Raw genomic sequence first — 12,351 nt, 5'->3', positions numbered from 1 at the left:
AATCGGAAGATTCACTCCCTACCGAAGGCAAGGTATGGGGCATTCAAGTCACGCAACCCTGGCCTAAACAAGAAATACAGGTACGACCTCTGCAAAGCCATCAGGGATGCCAAGAGACGATACCAGACTAAGCTAGAGTCACAGACTAATGACACAGACTCTTGTCTGTTGTGGCAAGGCTTAAACACCATAAAAGGCTACAAACCAAAGCAAAGTAGAATCTCCAGCAACAGCGCATTTCTCCCCGATGAACTCAATGCATAATATGCTTGTTTCGAGAGGAAACCATCAAACCTTTGTCAACTGCCCCAGCAGCCTAGCACACACCCTAACCTACCATCACAGCTTCTGATGTAAGATCGGCCTGCTTGAAAATGAACCTCCGGAAAGCAATGGGTCCAGATGGAGTCCCTGGTCGTGCACTCAGATCCTGTGTAGACCAAATGGCAGATGTGTTCGCGAACATCTTCAACCTCCTTACTCCGTTCCGAGGTTCCCACCTACTTCAAGAAGACCACCATCATACCGATGCCAAAGAACCACCAGCCAACATGCCTCAACGACTATCATGCAGTGGCCTTCACATCAATCATTATAAGGATCTTTGAGAGGTTGGCTATGAGGCACATCAACTCCATATCCCCGAATGCCTAGATCCACTGCAATTCGCATACTGCCATTTCCCTGGCCCTACACTCATCGCGAGAGCATCTCAATAACAAAGGCTCCGACCTCAGACTGCTATTGATTGACTACAGCTCTGCCTTCAACACCATAATCCCATCCAAGCTCATATCAAAGCTTCAAAGCCTAGAACTTGGCTCCTCACTCTGCAACTGGATCCTCGACTTTCTAACCCATAGATCACAATAAGGATAAACTACAACACTGCCTCCATGATAGTCCTCGATACCAGGGCCCCGCAAGGCTGCATAATTAGCCCCCTAGTATATTCCCTATACACACACGACTGTGTGGCAAAATGTGTCTTCAACTAAATCTACAAGTTTGCTGATGACACAATCGTAGTGGGTCCGATCTCAAACAGCGATGAGTCAGAATGCAGGAGGGAGATAGAGAACCTAGTGGAGTGGTGTTAAGGCAGCAATCTCTCCTTCAATGTCAAGAGCTGGTCATTGACTTCAGGAAGCAAAGTATCGTACAAAGCCCTGTCTGCATCAACGGGGCTGAGGTGGAGATGGTTGTCAGCTTCAAATTCCTAGGTGTGCACATCACCAACAATCTGTCCTGGTCCACCCAGGTCGATGCTACAACCAAGAAAGCACAACATCACCTATACTTTCTCAGGAATCTAAGGAAATTCAGCATGTCCACATTGACTCTTACCAACTTTTACAGATGCACCATAGAAAGCATCCTATCTGGCTACATTGCAGCGTGATATGGCAAATACCTGCTCAAGATCATGGAATCATAGAATTTACAGTGCAGAAGGAGGCCATTCAGCCCATCGAGTCTGCACCGGTCCTTGAAAAGAGCACCCTACCCAAGCCCACACCTCCACCCTATCCCCGTAAACACATCTAACCATTTTTGGACACTAAGGGCAATTTAGCATAGCCAATCCACCTAACCTGCACATCTTTGTACTGTGGGAGGAAACCGGAGCACCTGGAGCAAACCCACGCAGACACGGGGAGAATGTGCAGATTCCTCACAGACAGTGACCCAAGCCGGGAATCGAATCTGGGACCCTGCCCTCTTTACAGCTGTGATTGGCTTTAACTAATTTATAATTCACTCAATTCGCCCAAACCGCCTGTCTGTCAATTTACGAGATAAATGTTTGGGTGTGATTTTGTAATTTTCCATACCCTGGCTTGGCAATTATGTCTCTAACATTAATTAGATTTATGCAGTTCTCGAAAAGTCATTATGATCCTGACTGTCTGTTATCATGGAAACGGATCTGTCCAGGCTTGGGAAGGCATCTGCCTACAATGAAGTCTTTTGTCACTGGCCTTGGATTCTGGCCTGAATCCTCAGATTATGACCCGGGATTCTGGACATACCCATCATTGGTAACAACTTCCCTGCATTTACTCTGTCTTGTCCCATTAAAATTTTATAAGTCTCTATGAGATCCCCTCTCATTCTTCTGAACTCCAGCGAGAACAATCCCAACCTAGTCAATCTCTCCTCATATGATAGTCCCGCCATCCCTGGAATCAGTCTGGTAAACCTTCACTGCACTTCCTCGAGAGCAAGAACATCCTTCCTCAGAGAAGGAGACCAAAACTGCACACAATACATAAGAACATAAGAACTAGGACCAGGAGTAGGTCATCTGGCCCCTCCAGCCTCCTCCGCCATTCAATGAGATCATGGCTGATCTTTTGTGGACTCAGCTCCACTTTCCGGCCCGAACACCATAACCCTTAATCCGTTTATTCTTAAAAAAACTATCTATCTTTATCTTAAAAACATTTAATGAAGGAGCCTCAACTGCTTCACTGGGCAAGGAATTCCATAGATTGACAACCCTTATGGGTGAAGAAGTTCCTCCTCAACTCGGTCCTAAATCTACTTCCCCTTATTTTGAGGCTATGCCCCCTAGTTCTGCTTTCACCCGCCAGTGGAAACAACCTGCCCGCATCTATCCTATCTATTCCCTTCATAATTTTATATGTTTCTATATGATCCCCCCTCATCCTTCTAAATTCCAACGAGTACAGTCTTAGTCTACTCAACCTCTCCTCGTAATCCAATCCCTTCAGCTCTGGGATTAACATAGTGAATCTCCTCTGCACACCCTTCAGCGCCAGTACGTCCTTTCTCAGGTAAGGTAACCAAAACTGAACACAATACTCCAGGTGTGGCCTCACTAACACCTTATACAATTGCAGCAGAACCTCCCTAGTCTTAAACTCCATCCCTCTAGCAACGAAGGACAAAGTTCCATTTGCCTTCATCACCTGTTGCACCTGTAAACCAACATTTTGCGACTCATGCACTAGCACACCCAGTTATCTCTATAATTTAAATAATAAACCCTTTTGCTGTTATTCCTACCAAAATGGATAACCTCACATTTGTCAACATTGTATTCCATTTGCCAGACCCTAGCACATTCACTTAACCTATCCAAATCCCTCTGCAGACTTCCAGTATCCTCTGCACATTTTGCTTTACCACTCATCTTGGTGTCGTCTGCAAACTTGGACACATTTCCCTTGGTCTCCAACTCCAAATTATCTACGTAAATTGTGAACAATTGTGGGCCCAACACTGATCCCTGAGGGACACCACTAGCTACTGATTGCCAACCAGAGAAACACCCATTAATCCCCACTCTTTGCTTTCTCTTAATTAACCAATTCTCTATCCACGCAACTACTTTACCCTTAATGCCATGCAGCTTCATCTTATGCAGCAACCTTTTGTATGGCACCTTGTCAAAGGCTTTCTGGAAATCCAGATATACCACATCCATTGGCTCCCCGTTATCTACCGCACTGGTAATGTCCTCAAAAAATTCGATTAAATTAGTTAGGCACGACCTGCCCTTTATGAACCCATGCTGCGTCTGCCCAATGGGACAATTTCTATCCAGATGCTTCGCTATTTCTTCCTTGATGATAGATTCCAGCATCTTCCCTACTACTGAAGTTAAGCTCACTGGCCTATAATTACCCGCTTTCTGCCTACCTCCTTTTTTAAACAGTGGTGTCACGATTGCTAATTTCCAATCTGCCGGGACCACCCCAGAGTCTAGTGAATTTTGGTAAATTATCACCAGTGCATTTGCAATTTCCCTAGCCATCTCTTTTAGCACTCTGGGATACATTCCATCAGGGACAGGAGACTTGTCTACCTTTAACCCCATTAGCTTGCCCATCACTACCTCCTTAGTGATAACAATCATCTCAAGGTCCTCTCCTGTCATAGCCTCATTTCTATCAGTCACTGGCATGTTATTTGTGTCTTCCACTGTGAAGATCGACCCAAAAAAACTGTTCAGTTCCTCAGCCATTTCCTCATCTCCCATTATTAAATCTCCCTTCTCATCCTCTAAAGGACCAATATTTACCTTAGCCACTTTTTTTTGTTTTATATATTTATAGAAACTTTTACTATCTGTTTTTATATTCTGAGCAAGTTTACTCTCATAATCTATCTTACTCTTCTTTATAGCTTTCTTAGTAGCTTTCTGTTGCCCCCTAAAGATTTCCCAGTCCTCTAGTCTCCCATTAACCTTTGCTACTTTGTATGCTTTTTCCTTCAATTTGATACTCTCTCTTATCTCCTTAGATATCAACGGTCGATTTTCCCTCTTTCTACCGTCCTTCCTTTTTGTTGGTATAAACCTTTGCTGAGCACTGTGAAAAATTGCTTGGAAGGTTCTCCACTGTTTCTCAACTGTTTCACCAGAAAGTCTTTGCTCCCATTCTACCTTAGCTAGTTCTTTTCTCATCCCATTGTAATCTCCTTTGTTTAAGCGCAAAACACTAGTGCTTGATTTTACCTTCTCACCCTCCATCTGTATTTTAAATTCCACCATATTGTGATCGCTCCTTCCGAGAGGATCCCTAACTATGAGATCCTGAATCAATCCTGTCTCATTACCCAGGACCAGATCTAGGCCCGCTTGTTCCCTCGTAGGTTCCATTACATACTGTTCTCGGAAACTATCGCGGATACATTCTATAAACTCCTCCTCAAGGCTGACTTGACCGACCTGGTTAAACCAATCGACATGTAGATTAAAATCCCCCGTGATAACTGCTGTACCATTTCTACATGCATCAGTTATTTCTTTATTTACTGCCTGCCCCACCATAATGTTACTATTTGGTGGCCTATGGACTACTCCTATCAGTGACTTCTTCACCTTACTATTCCTGATTTCCACCCAAATGGATTCAACCTTATCCTCCATAGCACCGATGTCATCCCTTACTATTGCCCGGATGTCATCCTTAAATAACAGAGCTATACCATCTCCCTTACCATCCACTCTGTCCTTACGAATAGTTTGATACCCTCGGATATTTAACTCCCAGTCGTGACCATCCTTTAACCATGTTTCAGTAATGGCCACTAAATCATAGTCATTCACGATCATTTGCGGCATCAACCCATTTACCTTATTCCGAATACTATGAGCATTCAGGTAAAGTACACTTATGTTGGCTTTTATACCTCTGTTTTGAATCTTAACACCTCGATCAGTAACCTCTCCTAAGTTATATTTCCTCTTAACTTTTCTCCTAATTTTCCTTGTCGTTGAACCCATATCTTCATGTAACAACCTGCCGCGTCGCTTACCATTTATGTTTTTACTTCCCGTTTTATTCCTTTTAGTATTACTGGGCCTATTCACTGAGCTCCCCTCAGTCACTGTACCTTGTACTGTCGCCCTTTTTGATTTTTGACTATGGCTTCTCTGCCTTATACTTTCCCCCTTACTGCCTTTTGTTTCTGTCCTTGTTTTACTACCTTCTGACTTCCTGCATCAGTTCCCATCCCCTGCCACATTTGTTTAAACCCTCCCCAACAACTACAGCAAACACCCCCCCGCAGGACATCGGTTCCAGTCCTGCCCAGGTGCAGACCGTCTGGTTTGTACTGGTCCCACCTCCCTCAGAACCGGTTCCAATGCCCCAGGAATTTGAATCCCTCCCTCTTGCACCATCTCCCGAGGCACGCATTCATCCTATCTATTCTGACATTCCTACTCTGTCTAGCTCGTGGCACTGGTAGCAATCCTGAGATTACTACCTTTGAGGTCCTACTTTTTAGTTTAACTCCTAACTCCCTGAATTCAGCTTGTAGGACCTCATCCCATTTTTACCTATATCGTTGGTGCCTATGTGCACCGCGACAGCTGGCTGTTCACCCCCCCCCCCCCCCCCCCCCCCCCCCAGAATGTCCTGCAGCCTCTCCGAGACATCCTTCACCCTTGCACCAGGGAGGCAACATATCATCCTGGAGTCTCGATTGCGTCTGCAGAATCGCTTGTCTATTCCCCTTATGATTGAGTCCCCTATCACTATAGCCCTGCCATTCTTCTTCCTGCCCTGCTGCGCAGCAGAGCCAGCCACGGTGCCATGAACCTGGCTGCTGCTGCCTTCCCCTGGTGAGCCATCTCCCTCAACAGTATCCAAAGCGGTATATCTGTTTTGCAGGGAGATGAATAGTAAGGGCGTGGAATGCCCTGCCTGCAACAGTAGTGGACTAAGCGCATTCAAATGGTCATTGGATAGACGTATGGACGATCAGGGAATAGTGTAGATGGGCTTTAGAGTGGTTTCACAGGTCGGCGCAACATCGAGGGCCGAAGGGCCTGTACTGTGCTGTAATGTTCTATGACCGCAGTGGACACCTGCACTGCCTTCCTACTCTTGCTCTGTCTTTTGGTCACCCCTTTTCTATCCAATACTATAAGAAATATAAGAGTAAGTGATGCACGATCAATCACTGCTGAAGCGAGATTGTCGTCCAATTGAAGGCTTTAATGAACAAGTAGTTACTCCAGCAGCTCCGGTACTGAATGACTGCTGTGGGTGAAACACAGACTCTTATGCTCCGCCTGCTGGGCGGAGCCAGCAGGCAGGTTCTACCACTCATACTACAGTATAAGGTACATCCCACCTAGGTACCGCGATACCCCTAATATAGCCTACCACAGTAAGAAACTACAGAGAGTCGTGAACACAGCCGAATCCTTCGTGCGAACCTGCCTCCCATCCATTGTCTACACCTTCTGCTGCCTTGGGAAAGCGGGCAGCATAATCAAAGACCCCTCCCACCCGGCTTATTCACTCTTCCAACTTCTTCCATCGGGCAGGAGGTACAAAAGTCTGAGAACACGCACTAACAGGTTCAAAAACAACTTCTTCCCCGCCGTTACCAGACTCCTGAATGACCCTCTTATGGACTGAACTGATCTCTCCATGCATCTTCTCTAATGAGTGGTATTACACTCTTAATGCTTCACCCGATGCCTATGTCTATGTATGTCCCATGTTTTTTCATGCATGGAACGATCTGTCTGGACTGTGCCCAGGACAATACTTTTCACTGCATCTCTGTACATGTGATAATAAATCAAAACAAATCACAAAGAAAAAAAAATAGAGGACATAGGCAATAGATGCATGGGAACATCATCAGGTGTAAGATGCCCTCCACCTGCAAGTTGCCTTCCAAGCCAGACACTATCCTGTCTTTGAACTATATGATGGTGCTGTGGTGTTGGGTGCTCTGAGGTACAGACGAACCAACACGGTTGCGATTGGTACAACGCAGTTTTATTCCAACTAGTTATCATAGAAATTACAGTGCAGAAGGAGGCCATTCGGCCCATCGAGTCTGCACCGGCTCTTGGAAAGAGCACCCTACCCAATGTCAACACCTCCACCCTATCCCCATAACCCAACGCTAAGGGTAATTTTGGACACTAAGGGCAATTTATCATGGCCAATCCACCTAACCTGCACATCTTTGGACTGTGGGAGGAAACCGGAGCACCTGGAGGAAACCCACGCACACACGGGGAGGATGTGCAGACTCCGCACAGACAGTGACCCAAGCCGGAATCGAACCTGGGACCCTGGAGCTGTGAAGCAACTGTGCTATCCACAATGCTACCTGACTTGGTACTCAGCACGTGGTGAATGTGTGAGTGTCTTGTTAATGAGGTCCTGGCCTTGTCCTGTCTCCAGATGGACTGGCCAGCAGGTGTCGTGTTTCTTGTCTTATACTGTGTCTGCTCTTGTCTGTGATTGGCTGTCGTGTTGTCTGTGATTGGCTGTCGTGTTATGTGTGCTAATTGGTCTGTTGGTCTGTCTATCATGATGTGTGTGTTGTGATGTGTGTTTGAATATCATGACAGGTGCCTTCACTGTCGATGGATGAAAATTCTGGAACAACCTTTCCAACAGCACTTTGGGTGTACGTACACCACATGGGCTGCAATGGTTTAAGGAGGCAGCTCACCTTCATCTTCTCAAGGTTAATTAGGAATGAGCAATAAATTTTGGCCTAGCCAACGATGCCCACATCCCATGAAATAATTTTTTTAAAGGCCATCTAAATTTCATTGCACCTTTTCGTAAATAAACATGCAAAACTGCAATTTTTTTTTTGCAGTTTGAGAGCCGAGCCATAACTCGTATCAATCTAACTAAGCAGTACCTCTGCTGTTTCTTTTTTGTAATTTTCCACCAGTTGCAGAATCTACTCAAGAGCCACCAGTAAGTAGTCTGATTTGGCATCACTAAAGGAATCCATATTGGAAAATTTAAAACTATTAAATGAAATTGCCAAGCTGCAGAATTTAATACCAGATTAACCTCAATACTTGCTTTTCAAAGAAAATAACATATTAGAGCATTCCATGCAGTTGTTTATAAATACAGCACATAGAGATTATCGGGTTGGTTTAACTGGAGAGTCGGGGAATAAAATGGAATTGAAAGTGGAACTGTTTCTGCATTGCTAATTGTTGCAAGTTGAGAATCTGCCACTCAATTTCAACATGGTTGCTCTTAAAATGTTGGAGAGAGGTCAACTCAAAGTTCCCTTCTTTAATTTTTTTGCATATTAAAGCAACTTTTTATGCAGGGTCTATGCATTGATGAAGTACATTTTGTGATTTAAATCATGGTATAAAATTTTCCTTAAAATTGTGAGTGGTGAGTCTGAGTCTATGGCCAGGAAAGCGGGTGCTCCCTATCAGAATGCAGGTGTCATGGCGGGTGCAGACGAAAAGCCTTGCTGGAAAATCTGAGACGCGATTTCTGATGACATAAACGCAGGAAGCAATGATACGCTTGCTCCGTCAACAGTGATCCACATTCAATAGCAGCGCTGACCTCAGACTGAAGGGGGATGGGCTCCTCCGTCATGCGTTCAATCTGAGGAATGCAACTCCATCCCAATATTCCCTGGACTTTTGCTGAAGCTCCACCAATATAGGGCTGAGACCGGAGATTATTCATCTGGCTCGGACTCAGAGATTCTTGGCCTTCATCTGTCCTCCGAGTGCTGGCATCCTGGGATGTCCCTGCCTCAGCTTGCTGTGGGTGAGATAGTGCGCTGTGTTCACCAGATTGAGAATCCAAGTTTATTATACAACAAGGTCCCACCGAGGTGTGTGTTTCTGTGCTGGTGGATGAGCACTGTGACAGGTCTTCAATGTAGCTCCTCTCAGATTCCTCCTCTGATATCTCCTTCGGGCTGGAGATGATGGTCTGGCTTGTACCTGACCTCGGCAACTTTCTGTAGGGGCATGTGAAAAATAGTGCATGGCAGGGGACTGTGAAACAGGAGACATCACTCACAATATGGTGTTCTGAAGGATGTTGTAGTGCAGGATCCTAACTTGGTTAAGAGCCTCTGACATCAACGTCAGCACAAGCACAGTCCACATCCTCGCCAGCCAGTTGGATGGTTCTGTTCTCAAAGTTGGAGAAGACCTTGATCTCAGCCATCCTCCACTGGTATGAACCTCTCTTTTTTCATTGTGAGCCAACCTGTCCTGTAGGAAGACAGATGAAGTGAGTGAGAGGAAGACTCATGTGAGCACAGATGTCAAGAATGCCTGGCATGTGTGTGTGCCAAGTGGAGCCCTGGACAGGGTAAGGAAGCAAGCTCCAGAGGGGATGAAGTCAATGGAGGTGACGTCCCTTGAGGTGGCAGCAAATTAGATCCTTGTGACTGTGTGATGGGCTTGTGAATGTGTGAGTTGAGAGTTGAGATGGGTGACTTAACATGGTGGAATAAAGGAGATCATTCATCGTCTTCCTGCACTTACTGGCTGACCTTTTTTTCAGTATGTTGGCACTGACCACCGCTGCCATCGCCTCCCAAGCTGGATTAGTCAACTTGCTTGCAGTTCTACATCCAGAACGGGAATAGTGCCACTTACTGGCTGACCTTTTTTGCAGTATGTTAGCACTGCCCACCGCTGCCATCGCCTCCCAAGCTGGATTAGTCAACTTGCTTTCAGTTCTACATCCAGAACGGGAATAGTGTACATCGCAGTGGGCCTCCCTTGCATCTAACAAACATCACAGTGAGGTGCCATTAAATTTGGGCACTATATGCTTCCTCCCTTTGGATGCTATTTGTTTTCTGCAGCTTTCCTAAGATGAAAGAGTGCAAACACTGGACAGGAGTGTCCTTTAAATATGGTACCCAAAGTTAAGGAGCTCTGAGGTAATGGTGTTGTGTCAGCCAGTGATACGGTGTGATCCCCATGGACCACCAATTACTTAAGCTGGAAGTACATAATGTGGTGCAAAAAAACCACCATTGCGGTTGACGAGTTTAAACATGGTTTAAAAAGGCAGGCACAGCTACCCCTCTATGCACTCGCGAGATATTTGCCCACTTTACTCTCAACAGGTATAAATGAGACAGGTGCAGTTGCAATCAAAGCACTTTAAAGATGGTGCTGGATCAGAATAATTGGGCAAGGCAGGCTGTTACCTGGATGTCCACATACCCCTCAGTTGTCCTTTGTACCAGCACTCACTAGTAACTGTGTGACGCAAAGGGAAGATGGTGGCATAGTAGTATTGTCACTGGACGAGTAATCCAGAGCAATGTCCTGGGGACTCAGGTTCAAATACAGCCACTGGATTTGATGGTGACTGGGGTTTTTTCACAGTAACTTCATTGCAGTGTAATGAAAGCTACTTGTGACACTAATAAAGATTATTATTATTATAAACACACCTGGATCACAGATGTACTTTAGGGAGTAGGAAATCTACTCTCCTTACCTGGTCTGGCCTACATGTGCATTTGGTAGTGTTGAACCGCTTGCCTGTGTGTAGCGCACAATGACTTACGAGAGAGACGAGTAGAGATGAAGTCGATGAGGCTTTATTAAGCAAGACTTGTCCCCAGCAGTTCAGCAACAGAATGGAGCGGCGGGGAGAAGCTCGGGTTCTTATACTCCGCCTTCAGGGCGGAGCCAGGAGTCAACAGCCAACCAGGACCCGGGATCTGTCAGCCAATAGCATCACGGCTTCACAGTCCCACATGACCCCTAATACATACTACCACATTCACCCCTTGTTAAAAAATGAACCCGGCGGGGTGGTGGTTCGCATGGTGGTAGGGGTTTACAAGGCTGGTCCTGGGAGGAAACTTTCGGGCATGTCATTACAGTTTTAGCCCTACACTGGGCTATGTACAAGGTTTGTGAAACTAATTACAATATTAGTAAGAGAAATTTTTTTTGTTACAGTCCAACAACATTCTTGGTGTCACGCCGATGCCACGAGTCGAGCGGGCGGTCTGGTCTTACTCGTCGATCGCCTCAGCCCCGGTGGTGGTGCAGGTGCTTGTTCCGGCGTTGTCGTCTCCGGGAGCGTTTCGGTGTTTGTTCCTGTTTCACTCCTGGGCGGACACGGGAGGAGGATCGATCCTCCCGGGAAGGGGGCGGTCGCGGGGTGCGCCGGTGGCAGGGAGGGGATGATCGGTGTCGGGGGTGTGTGTGTGTTGCCGGCGGGCGCCAGGTCTCGCAGGGAGACCGTGTCCTGTCGGCCGTCGGGGTACACGTAGGCGTACTGCGGGTTCGCGTGGAGGAGGTGAACCCTCTCGACCAACGGGTCCGACTTGTGCGCCCGCACATGTTTCCGGAGCAAGATGGGTCCTGGGGCCGCCAGCCAGGTCAGCAGCGACGTTCCGGAGGAGGACTTCCTGGGGAAGACAAGGAGGCGCTCATGAGGCTTTTGGTTAGTGGTGGTACACAGCAGCGACCGGATGGAGTGGAGAGCGTCCGGGAGGACCTCCTGCCACCGGGAAACCGGGAGATCCCTGGACCGTAGGGCCAGTAGGACGGTCTTCCAGACCGTGCCGTTCTCCCTCTCTACTTGCCCGTTCCCCCGGGGGTTGTAGCTGGTCGTCCTGCTCGAGGCTATGCCCTTGCTGAGCAGGAACTGGCGCAGCTCGTCCCTCATGAAGGAGGACCCCCCGTCGCTATGGATATGTGCGGGGCAACCGAACAGTGTGAATATGGTGCCAAGGGCTTTAATGACTGTGGCCGCTGTCATGTCGGGGCAGGGGATGGCGAAGGGGAAACGGGAGTACTCGTCCACCACGTTCAGGAAGTATGTGTTGCAGTCGGTGGAGGGGAGGGGCCCTTTAAAATCCAGACTGAGGCGTTCAAAGGGGCAGGAAGCCTTGATCAGGTGCGCTCTATCCTGCCTGAAAAGGTGCGGTTTGCACTCCGCGCAGATGTGGCAGTTCCTGGTGACTGTACGGACCTCCTCCACAGAGTAGGGGAGGTTGCGGGACTTTATAAAATGGTAGAACCGAGTGACCCCCGGGTGGCAGAGGTCCTCGTGGAGGGCTTGGAGACAGTCTATTTGT

The sequence above is a fragment of the Scyliorhinus torazame genome, chromosome 17, assembly GCF_047496885.1.
Source record: "Scyliorhinus torazame isolate Kashiwa2021f chromosome 17, sScyTor2.1, whole genome shotgun sequence".
Taxonomy (NCBI): domain Eukaryota; kingdom Metazoa; phylum Chordata; class Chondrichthyes; order Carcharhiniformes; family Scyliorhinidae; genus Scyliorhinus; species Scyliorhinus torazame.
This window is presented reverse-complemented; position numbering follows the sequence as displayed.